The sequence below is a fragment of the Leuresthes tenuis genome, unplaced genomic scaffold, assembly GCF_036924035.1.
Source record: "Leuresthes tenuis unplaced genomic scaffold, fLeuTen1.0.hap1 SCAF_9, whole genome shotgun sequence".
Taxonomy (NCBI): Eukaryota; Metazoa; Chordata; class Actinopteri; order Atheriniformes; family Atherinopsidae; genus Leuresthes; species Leuresthes tenuis.
Window position 1 is genome coordinate 14,953,893 of NW_027325363.1, and position 12,994 is coordinate 14,966,886.

Genomic DNA, 12,994 nt, shown 5'->3' on the forward strand with positions numbered 1-12,994 from the left:
AGTTAATCCCTTTTCTTTCTCAAACGCTAATGTGCTCCCTGCCAATTGTTCTCGGCCAGTTGGGGTTTTGGGCTCGACATGCTCCATGCTTCTAATTATTCCTCCCAACACTGTCAAATCATGAAATGTTTTATGACTAAATGTGCTGCTGAAGAACCAATCAAGAGGATGCCCACTATAACCATAATTTATTCATTTCCTCTGCCTATTATTCCAAGTATATATATTTCTGGAGAGCTTTCTTCAGCTATGAATAGAAAAGTGCAAGAAAAGTACAGCTAATCTGTGCTCTTGTAATTTCACCATTTTTCATTTCTGTTGCCCTGTTTTTCAATGCCCAAACCTGCATTCTCCATTTCCCATCTGTCTGTCTACCTGGGCATAATGCAGAATCCAATTTATTATTTATTTATATCAAGTTTATTGTTCTGGCAAAATTTCTTATTCCTTATCTCTGAAAGTTACTGAATGGAGGAAAAGGGCCTTAAAAAGAAGAGACAGAAAAGGAAACACCCAAACCTTACCCTCTCCTGAGCGCACATTGGCACAGGGGATTTATTTAAAAAAAAAACACACCCTCCAAAAGAAAAAAAAAAGTCTTGCCAGTCAAACTGCTTTAGAGTGCAACAACTGTGACTGTGAAAATGATTGGGATTTAATTAATTCCCCTCCACGGCTTATGTAAAGTTCATATTTCCCTGTTTAGACACAGAGTTTAAGAATCAATCAACTGAGTAATAGAAAAGGTAATGGGCTACGTGGATGGTGACAACAGAGAGCTGCATCCTGACAGAATATAAACTTTGGCATCATTATGTGAAAACAAGTATGTCTCACCAAATGGTGTCTGGTTGCTACTCATTTGCAATTCCAAGATGCCAACTCAGATGTGTAAAGAATTTCATCGATTATGCTAATGCTGTAGAGAGAATCATATAAATAAACGCAGGTTATCCCCCAGTTCAGGGGGCAAATTCGTTTGTAGCCATCTTTGATACATTCCCTCTGTGGACAACTCTTGTCTAATTTGATATTTTTAAAGTAATCAGAAGGACAAAGATTTAAAGAAACATTAGTGCTGTTTCAGTAATCTTGAATTAGGAGTTTCATCTTTGGCTAAAGGTTTTATTAATGGCTCAGTACCCAGTCAGATCACTCCTGGTGAAACTATGTTCTCCACAGTTTTTGGCTTTACATCCCTAATTTGTCTATAAAGAGCAAAAGTGGTGGCCCGTGTATTTGTATAACTGAAGGGATTTTCCAAACCTCTGCTTTGCTATGTAGTATAACTAATTGATTTATTGAGATAGGAAGCAGCGGTTGCTATGAGAACAGAATTTGCATGTCTAATGTCCTTTTCAACTTCATAAACATAGTTTTCACCATCAGAAATTTTGCCTTGAGAACCAAGCAGTCCAACATTGTAAAAGATGGAACTGTATCCCTTACACAACGTTAAATTGAGGATGAGTTGTCGGCTATGAATGACTGGATTCTTGGATGAGGTGTAGAACTTTTCCTTTACCATTTAAGTTTTGATTTAGCTGATATTTGATCAAAACCACCACCCATTTCCTGTTTTTTTTCTCATCGGCACTTGGCATTCTCTTTGCACCATTAACTGTCCAATAGAGTCGTTAGTAAAGGGACCGAGGCTTCTGCCATTCTGTAATGTGAATTTTTCAGGGGAAAATGGCCTTTTCAGAAGTATGAAAGGTGAGCTGACTCGATAAAAATAGATTGAATAAGGTGGATCATTTATCTCTGTATTTGATCGTAAAAAATGCCATGTAGTTTTTCAGGTTCTTTGAAGTCGTCACCCACAAGTGCACCAAGCAAATTAAAAATGTCAAAACAGCAGTAAAATGTAGTGGAGTCCCCCGGATGTCATTCATGCATTCAAGTCAGAGTCTCTAAACAGTAATGAAATACAGACCAATTAATCATGCATTTTTTCATATGTAACATCACAAGCAGGTTTTTTACTTGACAATCCAGTACTTTCATGGTTTCCTTGTATGAGAGGAAGCAACAGACATTTTCTCTGACAGCGAGACTGAGCGCAATACCTCACTGACTTCCTGTCACTTCATGATGTGTCAAAATGATCAGTAATGTGTGTTCATGTCTCCTTCTAATCTAGTCAATGTCTTAATTCATCTGTTCATGTGTTACGTGTTCTTTTAAAAGAACTGCATGACGTTTTTGTTAAATGTTGATCAATCACTTTAAGAAAGAAAAAAGCTTCTCTTAAAAGCTTTATTGCTCCCCTTTTAAAAAAAAGATAATGCATGCACTCGTCACAGGTTCCCACGGGTCTTTCATCACCGTGTAGAGTGATTCTGCTTTTCAGCTTGGTTGTTAAAGTCTTGTTAACTTATAATCCATATGAGCAGCTGCTGGCCACACCCCATTCAGAATGAGCTCAGCAGGTGACTGATAAGAGCATCTGCCGCTGACAGCAGGGCAGCTGACAGAGACACAGAAGTAACATCATGTAGATTTATCATTGAATGATCATTGAGCAGCCATAATATAAACATAGCCGAAATCCTCAGCCAGTCTTCAACAGAGGAGGAGGTTGAGTTTGTTGGACAACTTTGTTATGACACTAAGATTTGAGGACATTAAAAATCCAGCCAGCGTGTTTTTTGACTAGCAGTGGGATTTTCTAGCAGTCAATAAGAAAACAACCCTTCCTTTCTTTTGATTTCCTATCTTAGTCGTCTTTTATTAAAACTTTACTTAAACAAGTGGCAATTTCAAGTGTTCTTCAGTTGGGATCATGTTCATTTTGAAAGCTATTCGGGGTAAAATGAATAACAACACAAGGCTTGCTTTAGTGCAGATCCACCTCTCTCTGATAACTTCAGACTGAAAAACAGCAAGAGGACAGTAGCTAGAACACAAACCCCAAGGATTTAGAGTTCAGTCTTCATAGTCTCTTATGGAGGAATTATTATAAATTGAGAGAGAACTTTTGTGATCAAAACAATTTAGATTTTTCAGAAAAAATCTAATTATACCAAAGCCAGACAAAACTGGGCGGCTTCCAGTGACCTGACATCTTTAATATGTATGCCAGAGCCCCATGCCTTATCACCCCAAACAAAACTTTCCAACAGTATTAAAATAGGTTTAGAAAAGGCTTGTTTACCATAAAGTTATTAGACTTGAAGTCCTCCAGTCGCTTTTTATCGCTACCGATTAGCCTGACTGTTGTGGGATGCGTAATTGAAAGTAAATAGTTTATTCTATTTAATGTAGTGTTGCACCTCGTGGACTCACATCTTAGTGTGTACAGAATTCTGGCATATTGATTACTCTGTGTCAGCACTTTTACGCCCAACTCTCCCTCTGAGCTCAAAGTTTGGATGACTAAGTGTTGACAGTTGTATTACTTCCTATTTTCTTCTAAATCCCAGTGCCTGAGTCAGCTTAGAGAAGGGTTTACTTTGGAAAGTTGAATGGCTCGCTGACTTTCTGTCTGAGGTCATAGCTTTTTTTTTTGTTTGTTTGCATCATCCCACAGTTGTGCCACCTACATTGGTTTTTCTTTTTTCTATGTTCATTATCTGTCTTTTCCTGTACTTTGCTCATGCACACTGCTCAAACCTGTCAAATGCACATTAATCAGCCACAAGTCACCACTAGTAAAATTGCATTTTTACTTTTCAGGCCATTTATTGTGAAATGTGTCAGATTTCGAAGTGCACCTGCTGATTGGCAATTTGTCACCAATATACTCTAAAATCATTGCATCTCTGTGGATTGTAACTCTCTGTGTGTAAATGTGGTGCTTAAATGATCTTTCTAATGAACTCAGTGAAAGTCACATTTTCCAACATTAGAAAATTTTTTTTTACTTTGCCAAAAAATTGTTGATAGTTGTTATTTACTGGAAAATCATCACTAAAAACACCACGATAATATTGCATCTCCTCTCAATCAGATATGTTTATGCTTAGATTTTATTTCTTACCAATTAATGCTTAAAAAATGTACATGTGCATGTTTTCCCAAGCCATCTCTACTTGTGCTTCTGTATTATACATCAAGCATTTAGATGATTTATTTAAGCGATGTAGAAGTACTTGAATGCTACTAAAAGTCCTGCATGATTAGTCATACTAACATCGAAGAGCATTTGTACGTAAACTGGTGTAGTCACTACAACAGATTTTTTATTATTCGTGACATCATTGCGTGATTAATACTGAAGAATCATTGTGTAAGAAGCATATTTTTGTTTTAGCTACTGCAGGATGAGCTGGTTTGATCTGCTTTACATACCAGATAAATCTTATGATGGGTCATCAGGTGATTAATGACAGACAAAAATAACATCAAACTCTCATGAACTCTGTTTTTAGTAGCCATTTGACTTTGATTTAGTTTTTCGGCTGTTTGTAATGCCTGTGTTTACTATATGCTTAACAGCTTTTCATCCCTGTAAGCTAAGTGATCCATTTACACAGCTGCATATTAGTCTTAACTGGAAGAACAAAAGATTTTTAAGAAAACGCTCTCATTCACTCTGGAGCATAATGCGGAAGCTGAGGAAAGGCTCACAGTAAACAAAACAAAACAGGAATATATTTAAAAATAGCACCGAAGGGCATTCATACTGATTTCCACTGAGGACAGAAATCAGCTACAGAGGATATCCTGCATTACACTAAAGTCAGGGAAAGCTAGGTTGTATGATGTGGCAGAAAATTAAGTAGGAGACAGAAGCAAAATGTTTATTCAAAACACAATGTGAACAAAGCAGCAATAAATTTCCATTTTTGGTACCAGTGTGAGTAAAGGCCACTCTGAGTCACTGTCAGTATCAATTCACCAACCACAGAGCTGAGCTCACAAGGCTCAGACCACCTTGGAGAAAGGGGACATAGATTAAACGTGGGCCGAGATTGTTTTGATTGGAGAGCACGAAATTCTGTCAGCAGCTTTCTGTTTGCATCTCTTCACTTTAAATTCAAAGCACTTTACAAAAGCAGTGGAAATATGTGCTGTAAGATTCTACAAAGTGCTGCGAAACAAACGTTAACAAGAGTTAGAAATGGAACAGAACCAGTCTTCTATTCTACTTGTATAAATATTGTGTATCATTTTCCTACTATGGCCTCTCTAATGCAGACTAATGTCTCGTCCGAGAGTTCACGTGTTCATTGTAAGAAACACTGAGATGATTGATGAAAAACACTACAAGCTCCTCTGAGATGACCAGCATTTAAATGGTGTCTCCATGATCTCCTTTTTTTTTATCCCATAGCAGTGTTTCAGCCTCCCACTGCAGCCTCCCATTTTCCCATTAGGAAAAAAATATGTCAAGAATTAATAATAATAACCTGCTCCTTGGACGCACAGCTCAGCAATTAAAAGAAGCCTGTACATGAGGAAATTCAAGACATTTTCTGACTGAGAAGGTTTTCTGTTTCACATTGCGTTTGGTTTTTATGCTCTCAGCTGTCTTGTTCCTTGACAAATTTCTGCTGGGATTTACATGAACTGCTTACTGGGAAGGATAGAAGGTTTCAGATTCCAAACATATGCCAGTGTCTGCAATATTCATGGTGTTTTTGCCCTCCGTCAGTCCAAGACTTATTCCAGACATAAGGTCTCTGACTCACAAATAGGCTGTTACTGTTACAGGTCAGACATGGCTCTGTGAATGATAGTAAGATAGCTCGTTTGTTTCCAATACTCTGCTGGAAAGCTGCCAAATATTTCCAATGTATGCAGCTATTAAATGCTTTGAAACAAAGCTAAAGTGTCGACCCCAACATTCTGCGCTAAAATATATGGATGGTTAATTTCATGCTTGTCTCACAGTGAATTAAACTATCAGGCCACTAGAAATGATGTAAGTGGCTATTTAGCATCTTGTGCAAGAGGGATGACTTGGGTCCATGCACCTTGAGCACTGTGAGGCAACCAGACAGCAATTGTGCAGCTGCAACCAGTGAGAAACTGGTGGTGCTGCAAGGACAGCTTTTGTGTCCAGCTGTAGTAGACGAAAGCGTTGGATCCAATGAACAAAAAACTCACAAAATCATTTATTCAATTTTCCAATTACATCCCAGGTTGATAATAGGCATGACATTTAGTAATGCTCACTCTCCCCTCCTCCTCTCCTCCCACCCCATGCTGCCTGAGAACTTCATAATAAAGAGGCTGCAGGAGGCTCAGACTGAATTTACGTGGCAATTGATACAAGCTTGAAATGACTTATCGCCCAAAATTGAACACAGGCTGGTATGAGCATTCCAGCTATTAGAGAACACTCAGCATGCCGCTCAAAATGGATTTCATCGCAAAGTGAGGGTCAGCCGCAGGCCCAAAGGTTTTTTGCATGTTATAACCTCCCCCCTGTGAAACAGAAGGGACGTCATTAATCAGTATTTTATCATTAGGAAAATCAATATGCAATTTTCAGAAATGTTACTCATCACCAGCTTCTGGAGCAGTTCTTTCACAGTGTTGCCACACTAGATAAGGAGTGAAGATGATTCTTCTCTTTTTCAAATTGTCAACGATGGTTATCACCGCTGACAGCTCCATCTTTATCTGGGGCACATTTTGCAGAGCAGAAAATATAGACTCATGCATCCAAGCATGCAGCAACCGATGTAAATGCCACGTGTCTCCTTCAGACTGGCCAAATGCACAGTTTTAGAATAGCCATGAATCAAATGAAGACTATATGAAAGAGGTCATGCCACAAACCAACAAAGAACCAGCAGCTCCACTTACAACAGCTGAACTTTGATACTATTGATACAAATTCAAGTATTCAGATTTGACTTCTTTCTTTGCAAGAACTGCAAACAAGCTTTTAACATGCCTCACCTGGGATTTTGGACCACTACTCCTCCCTGTCATCCCTCTGTTTTTTTTAGTTCCATCCACAGATTTTGGATGGGGTTTCTAGTTCTCTGTTCTGAGCATCATCCACTGTTTGAGGGTCATCACCAGAGCTGTTCCTGTAGCGATTCTGGTGCCGACATGTCTAGGCAGACCCTCGAGTGAACACTGATGCCGACAGTAGGGACAACAGTTCACTAAAACAGGCACACATGGCGCTTGGAAAGCTTGTCTGAACATGGAGCTTTTTGTCATCAGCTCTGTGGAGTTGCCCTCCCATGAAAAAAGCCTTTTGTTTGGCCAAAGAAAGGAGAAGCATTCATTGAAGAAAAATGAACAAACCTAAATCTGCTTCTGAACCTTCAGAGGGGTTAATAATTATATGCGAATATGTGAGCATAACATCTGTATAGGTTGTGAAGTTGTTAATATTTCAGTATATGCCACACGTTGCCTTGTACATTTTATTATTGTGCCTTAACCTTTACCTGTGCTTATAAAGGTTGAGGCACAAAGTATTACATTTTCTTGTGCACCAGCCCTTAATATGTATTTAATTTCTATAATTGTTCATGATGGACTGAATCCTCGGCTGAGATTCGTTGTTGTAACTCATTTGACATTAGAACTGCTCAGTCTGTATTCCTGCTTTCCCAATATTTAACCTCATTGAGCATCAGTCCCTCATACTTTTTTAATTCATGTAAAAGTTCATGAATCACTTAATCTGTCACAGAGGATCATTGTGGTGACTCATTTGGCATTATTATCATGTTCTTTTTACACCACCGCTGACCAGAAGCTCTCAACTCCAGCAAACTGAGCTTTTGGCTGTTTTTTTTCAAAGAGGTTTTTTAAATAGACAAAACTCTCATGATTTAAACTCATTGAGATGCTGAGACTTTTCAGTACAGGAATGGTGACAGCACACAGAAGAAATCAGTCCTTGAAATGCCTTGCAAACCTTAGATATCACAATAAAAGTTCCTATACAACTCAAATATTTTCATATCTTTGGAGGAGATATCAGAGTTTCACAGGATGTTTTGCCTCGTATAGTGGAGATGCATCCCGATTCAGTCGTATCCTTTGCTACTGAAGAATCAATTTAAGAATGGCGTTTCTGTTGTATTGCGATATATGAGATCAACATAAGATGAGCTGAGAGAGGGTTGATTTAAATAACTTGAGTGTCGCTTTATACAGCCATTCATAACTGCAAAGAAATATGTATATGTGTATAGATGTGGACAGGGTGCAGTAGGGGTGGGGGAGGGGTAGGGTTCATAGCTGGGTATCTTACTATGAGCTGAATCAGTCCTCCTGGGATCTCATTATTCACTCCTCAAGCTGACTATATTGTTCCAAACACCAAGTGGTCGTACTGTCAGGCATTTCTGTAGGTGAGTGTTTCTTGTGCAGTTGAATGAACGGTCGAAAGCGTGAAAAGTGAGCAGAATGAGAAATCACTGAAAGATAGAGGACACGGGAAGCCATCTGAAATGATGAAAGAGACTTGAAAGAAATAAAGAATAGATAAGACTTCCATAGTGTGTGGTTTTCAGAAGGAGAAGGGCAAGAATTGAGGAGGTGAAGCAACAGTTTTTGGTGTATTGTCTTGAGTCCTGACTGCTGATTGATCTCCAGGTGACAGTCGGTGTCGCGGGCCTTCGGCCAAGCTGTCACTCCCCCACCCTTGCAGCCCCTGTCGTCCTCGCTCTGTCACTCTGTCTCTCCTCCCCACTCCTTTTTAAGCTCTCACTTGTGCCAGCTAATCTCTCACCTTCCTTCTTCCTCGCCGATTCAACTTCTAGCTCCCTGTTTCGTCATCTGTCTCTCTCTCTTACTCTTCATCGTCATTCTGTTCATTCACCCCATCAGTGGTGACAGTTGGTTCATGTGCTGCTCTTTTCTACCCTGCAGCTCTGTCTTTTTGTTCCCCCTCTGATGGGAACCAACTGTCCTCTACTAATCACTGTCCATTTCACACCAGTTTGCAGGCTTTTAGTCTTTATTTGTTTCCAACTGTGGGCGTATATCCATGCTTGTGTGTCCTTGTATTACTCATGTTATGGGGACATAAATCTCTTTCAATGGCACCAGTGAGGCTAAGATTTAGTTTTATGTGAGGGTGAAGGTTATGTTTAGCAATGAGTATTTATGATTAAGTTCAGTCTTCAAGAAAATGATCGAAATCAGTGTAAAATCTGAAGTGATGGAAATATGTTTGTTGCACGTTTCCATTTGGATGCAGATGGGCTTAGCCCTGAAAGCTAAGGATTTCAGTGCATTATTTTCATTCAATCAGCCTGGTGATATTTTGGTGACCTTGGTCATCAGTTAGTATATGCATGTGTTGCTCAGATATATGGATATATTTTTCCTGTATGTGTGGCCATGCACATGCAATCCCTGTTTTGTGTAGGTGTGTGGGTTTTGCATTTGTACACACATCCATACATATATTACAGGCACCCTTGAGGGTCACGCTTAATGACAGGCTCTATGTACAGCTCTGACCCTAATGATCTATTAGAGTATACTCAGCCAGTAATTATATGGACAGTCTCACAGGGGTTTTGAGGCACCAGAAGATGAAAACTGTTTTTAAAAGGCTAGCGTCTTTCTTATAATGCACATGAATAGTATTCCTGAAGTTTTGCTTGGATCATGTAATCCCTGCTTTAGCTCTCCTCCTCTGCCTCTACACCCACACAACAGTTTAGTTCAAGGTCTGCAATTATATCCACTGTTTTTGTATGTACTTCTTAAATTATCTTTATACTAAAGGAAAATGTCAAATCAAAAGATCCAACCTACTGATTTTACTGAATTGTGTTTTTAAAATTACAAAAACAATGTAGCCTTTTCTTTAACAAGGCCATTAGAACATTATTCTAGTAATTAGCAGAATTGTCTCTTGAAGTTCAAGAACAGATTGAAGCCTCTGAAAAAAAAAGTGCCACATCCTCTAACTAGACTGTACTTTTTCTTTCTAAACGCTTTAAATGTGTTTAACTTGAAAGCTATATTTGAGCACAGCAAACACCAATCCAGGCAATGCCATGTTTCAACAGATAAAGTTTACTCTTCTTATGAAGAAAGTGGAGTAAGCAGGACTATGAGCTAGATTTGACTTCACTGTGTCAACAGCAGCATCTCTTGACAGCTCACCACAGCCAAACAGCATCCCCTCTACCTTTGCTGCTTGTATTATTTAACCACACAGCTCTGCTGTAAAGGCAGCCTGTTTTCCTTGGTAATGCAGTAGCTGAAATAGGCTGAGTCCATTGACAACCAAAAGGAAATGCAACACATCGAGTAGAAATAAACTGGTAAATAAATTTGGAAATCATATCCCTTTTCAGATTAGGAGGAAGTCATTAGCAGGGGAAGGCTGTGGCAGCTATAGCAACCAGTCAAGTGTTCTCATCATGGATACAGGGAAACATGCTGTATGTAAGATGTATCCAGACTCTTTTGAATGTCACGAAAATTAATATTTGTACCTACAGGAAAGTGTTGTTGAATCTCCTCGCATACATTTTCTTCTGCCCTTTATGTGGATTTTGACTGCAGATTCATCTTTCATTTCATTACGATTGAAGTGTTTACCAAGCTGTCCAGGACAGATATCACTCATATACTGCAAGACTACCTGACCTTTACACTTTCTTTATCTCATTTTATTGTTATGACCCATCTTGAATCCTGCGTAGACTTTCCCAACATTCACCTTAGATACATTTGCCTACAATTTAGTACTCTTTTATGCTGTTGCTTGATTTTAGAGCAGCCAGAAATGTTTTGCTGTATGCCAGCATTACAAAAGTTTTGTGACTTCAAGGTTTCTGCAAGGTTGGAAATGGGGATGATATTCTTCCATTTCTAGTCAGTAATCACTGCTACTTCCTGCCTTTCTATGCTCCGTGTCAGTCAGCACAGTTACATGCACTGTTGAGTTGAGCTACGGTTACAGCTCAACTTGGTCATGTAATTGGATCCCTGTCCTTATCCCAGTATACATGCACAGAGGCAAATTCAAGTTATTGATTGGAGTATGACAGACATTGTGAGTCCATGGACTCACAATATTAAAGGCATCATAGCACATGTAGGATTAGTGAAATTCACTGCACATAGGTTGTCTTTAAGTTAGTGAATAGTGTCAGTTTTGTGAGTCGAGGCTGATTTTATTAGAGCAGAATGATAGTGTGAAAAAGCTTTCAGCCACTTCGGAGTTGACACATAGTCTTAATAGGCTGCTTTACAGTCACAGTTTCTGATGCAATGAACACTCTGTCATAAGAAACAGAACAAAATGCATCTCAGAGCAGCTTTACTGGGAATTTGGCTGAATTGATATACACTTTACTAAATATGCAAAAGATGGAACAATGGAGTATGTGCAGAGCATCGAGGCCCATTCGAGTCTGGCTGAAAACACAAATAGGAGGAGTGATTCATCCCTTATCGGATTATCCGGGCGTATTTGTCCAGTTTATAGATGCTCTTCAACTTCATACAATTTCTTTCAGACTAACATATTTCCATGCATTTTAAAAGTTTAGATTTGGTCTGGTTAATAGAGAATTTTTTTTTTCAGTGTCCTGTAAACCTGCTTAGTATTATTGCAGTGTTCTGTTTACAGTGGAGAAACTGAAGGCAGCCATTTTTTTCTGATCTGAGAGCTTTTTCCCCGTTCCTGCTTATCAGTTATTGAATTCACTGACCTATTCACTATGTCTGTGTTAACCCCCATTATCTGATTTGCTTAATACCCTCTCAGCCATTTTTCTGTTTTTCATTTTCCTTTACTAGCTTTGATATCGCCAGGATTTTCTGTTTGAATGACAACATTAGCATGTTTGCTTTTTTGGCTCCTTGTGTCCGATACAACACATGAATGAGGCTACTGCAGGGTAGGTGATCCCTTGAAAGGATTTATTACAATAAAGAGCTTTGATCATCGTTTTTTTTACCAATTTTAGTTAATTGCGTTTTCTCATACTGTGTTTTAGATACAACACAGTCTGTCTTTCTCAGAACATGCAACACCTTTGTTGGTCCACAACGCAAAAATGTGTGAGTCTTGCTATTGCTCAGTCATGCTTAGTGTCCTGGTTTACTGGGACTTTTAATGAGAGTGAGCCATCATTTAAAAAAGCACGCCTCGCCTGTGTTTTCCCTGCTTTGACAAAGTCAAAATGTCTGTTGTAAAGGTCTATTTACTTTTAGTGCATCAACCATTGCAACCCACACCTTATACCCATTCCCATTTGTTCTCCACGTCACCTGCCACCTCTTTCCTCCCACACCATCAGCTCTATCATAGTCCTCCCCTCCACTATTCACCATCCCCTCCAACTTTTCTTATCTTCAGAGTCCCTAGCTGTGGTGGCAGACAGGCAGATAGGTAGACCCGGCTTGGTCTAACTGTCATAAGCTAGATGGCACAAAGGGCTGGCAGGTGAAGACCGCTACCCGAGGAGGGAGTGGGTTCTGACACCTCTATTAACCTTCAGGGGACATTCATCCCCTGTCACACCCGTACGTCCTCATTTTCCTCCTCTTGCTCATCTTTCACACATTCCCCTGTCTGCTGTTCCCCAGGCAGAGGAGAGTTTGTCCCTAGAGCAAAAGAACCAAATAACAAATGGCTTGTATTTTCCTCTTTTTCCGGTCTGAAACATTTCAATACGATGTGAATTTCTAAATTATTCATAAGTCTAAGTGCCCTTTATTTTTTTCCCCATTTCCTTTCCCTACTTTATCTTTATTTTTCTTTCTGTCCATTTCTCAAGCTCATTGAAATTGCAATTTATGTTCAGCATTATTTACAGTGACCTGCATGTCAGGAAAAACATGTGATAAGTGAAACATTTGTAATTTTGTGCAGTGATGCACAGCTAAATGGTGGAAATGAACGCATTACTACAGCTTTTTCATGTCATTCAGCCAGAATAATGATAGTTAATGAAAAGTGAGTCCTGAAGATTAATTTTGATGTAAAATTGTTTGATGAACATGTGCCCTTTTTAGCTTGTCACTGATTCAATATATAATTTGAGTCATTTAAACAAATGATGAGGAATTATGGCAGAATATGAACATTTTAAGTGAG

General features: G+C 39.1%; 1 protein-coding gene across 1 annotated transcript in view; it reads left to right on the top strand.

Moving 5' to 3' along the window:
• grik4 (glutamate receptor, ionotropic, kainate 4) overlaps positions 1–12,994 on the top strand; it is a 216,195-nt gene that overhangs the window by 149,944 nt on the left and 53,257 nt on the right. The window lies entirely within an intron of this gene.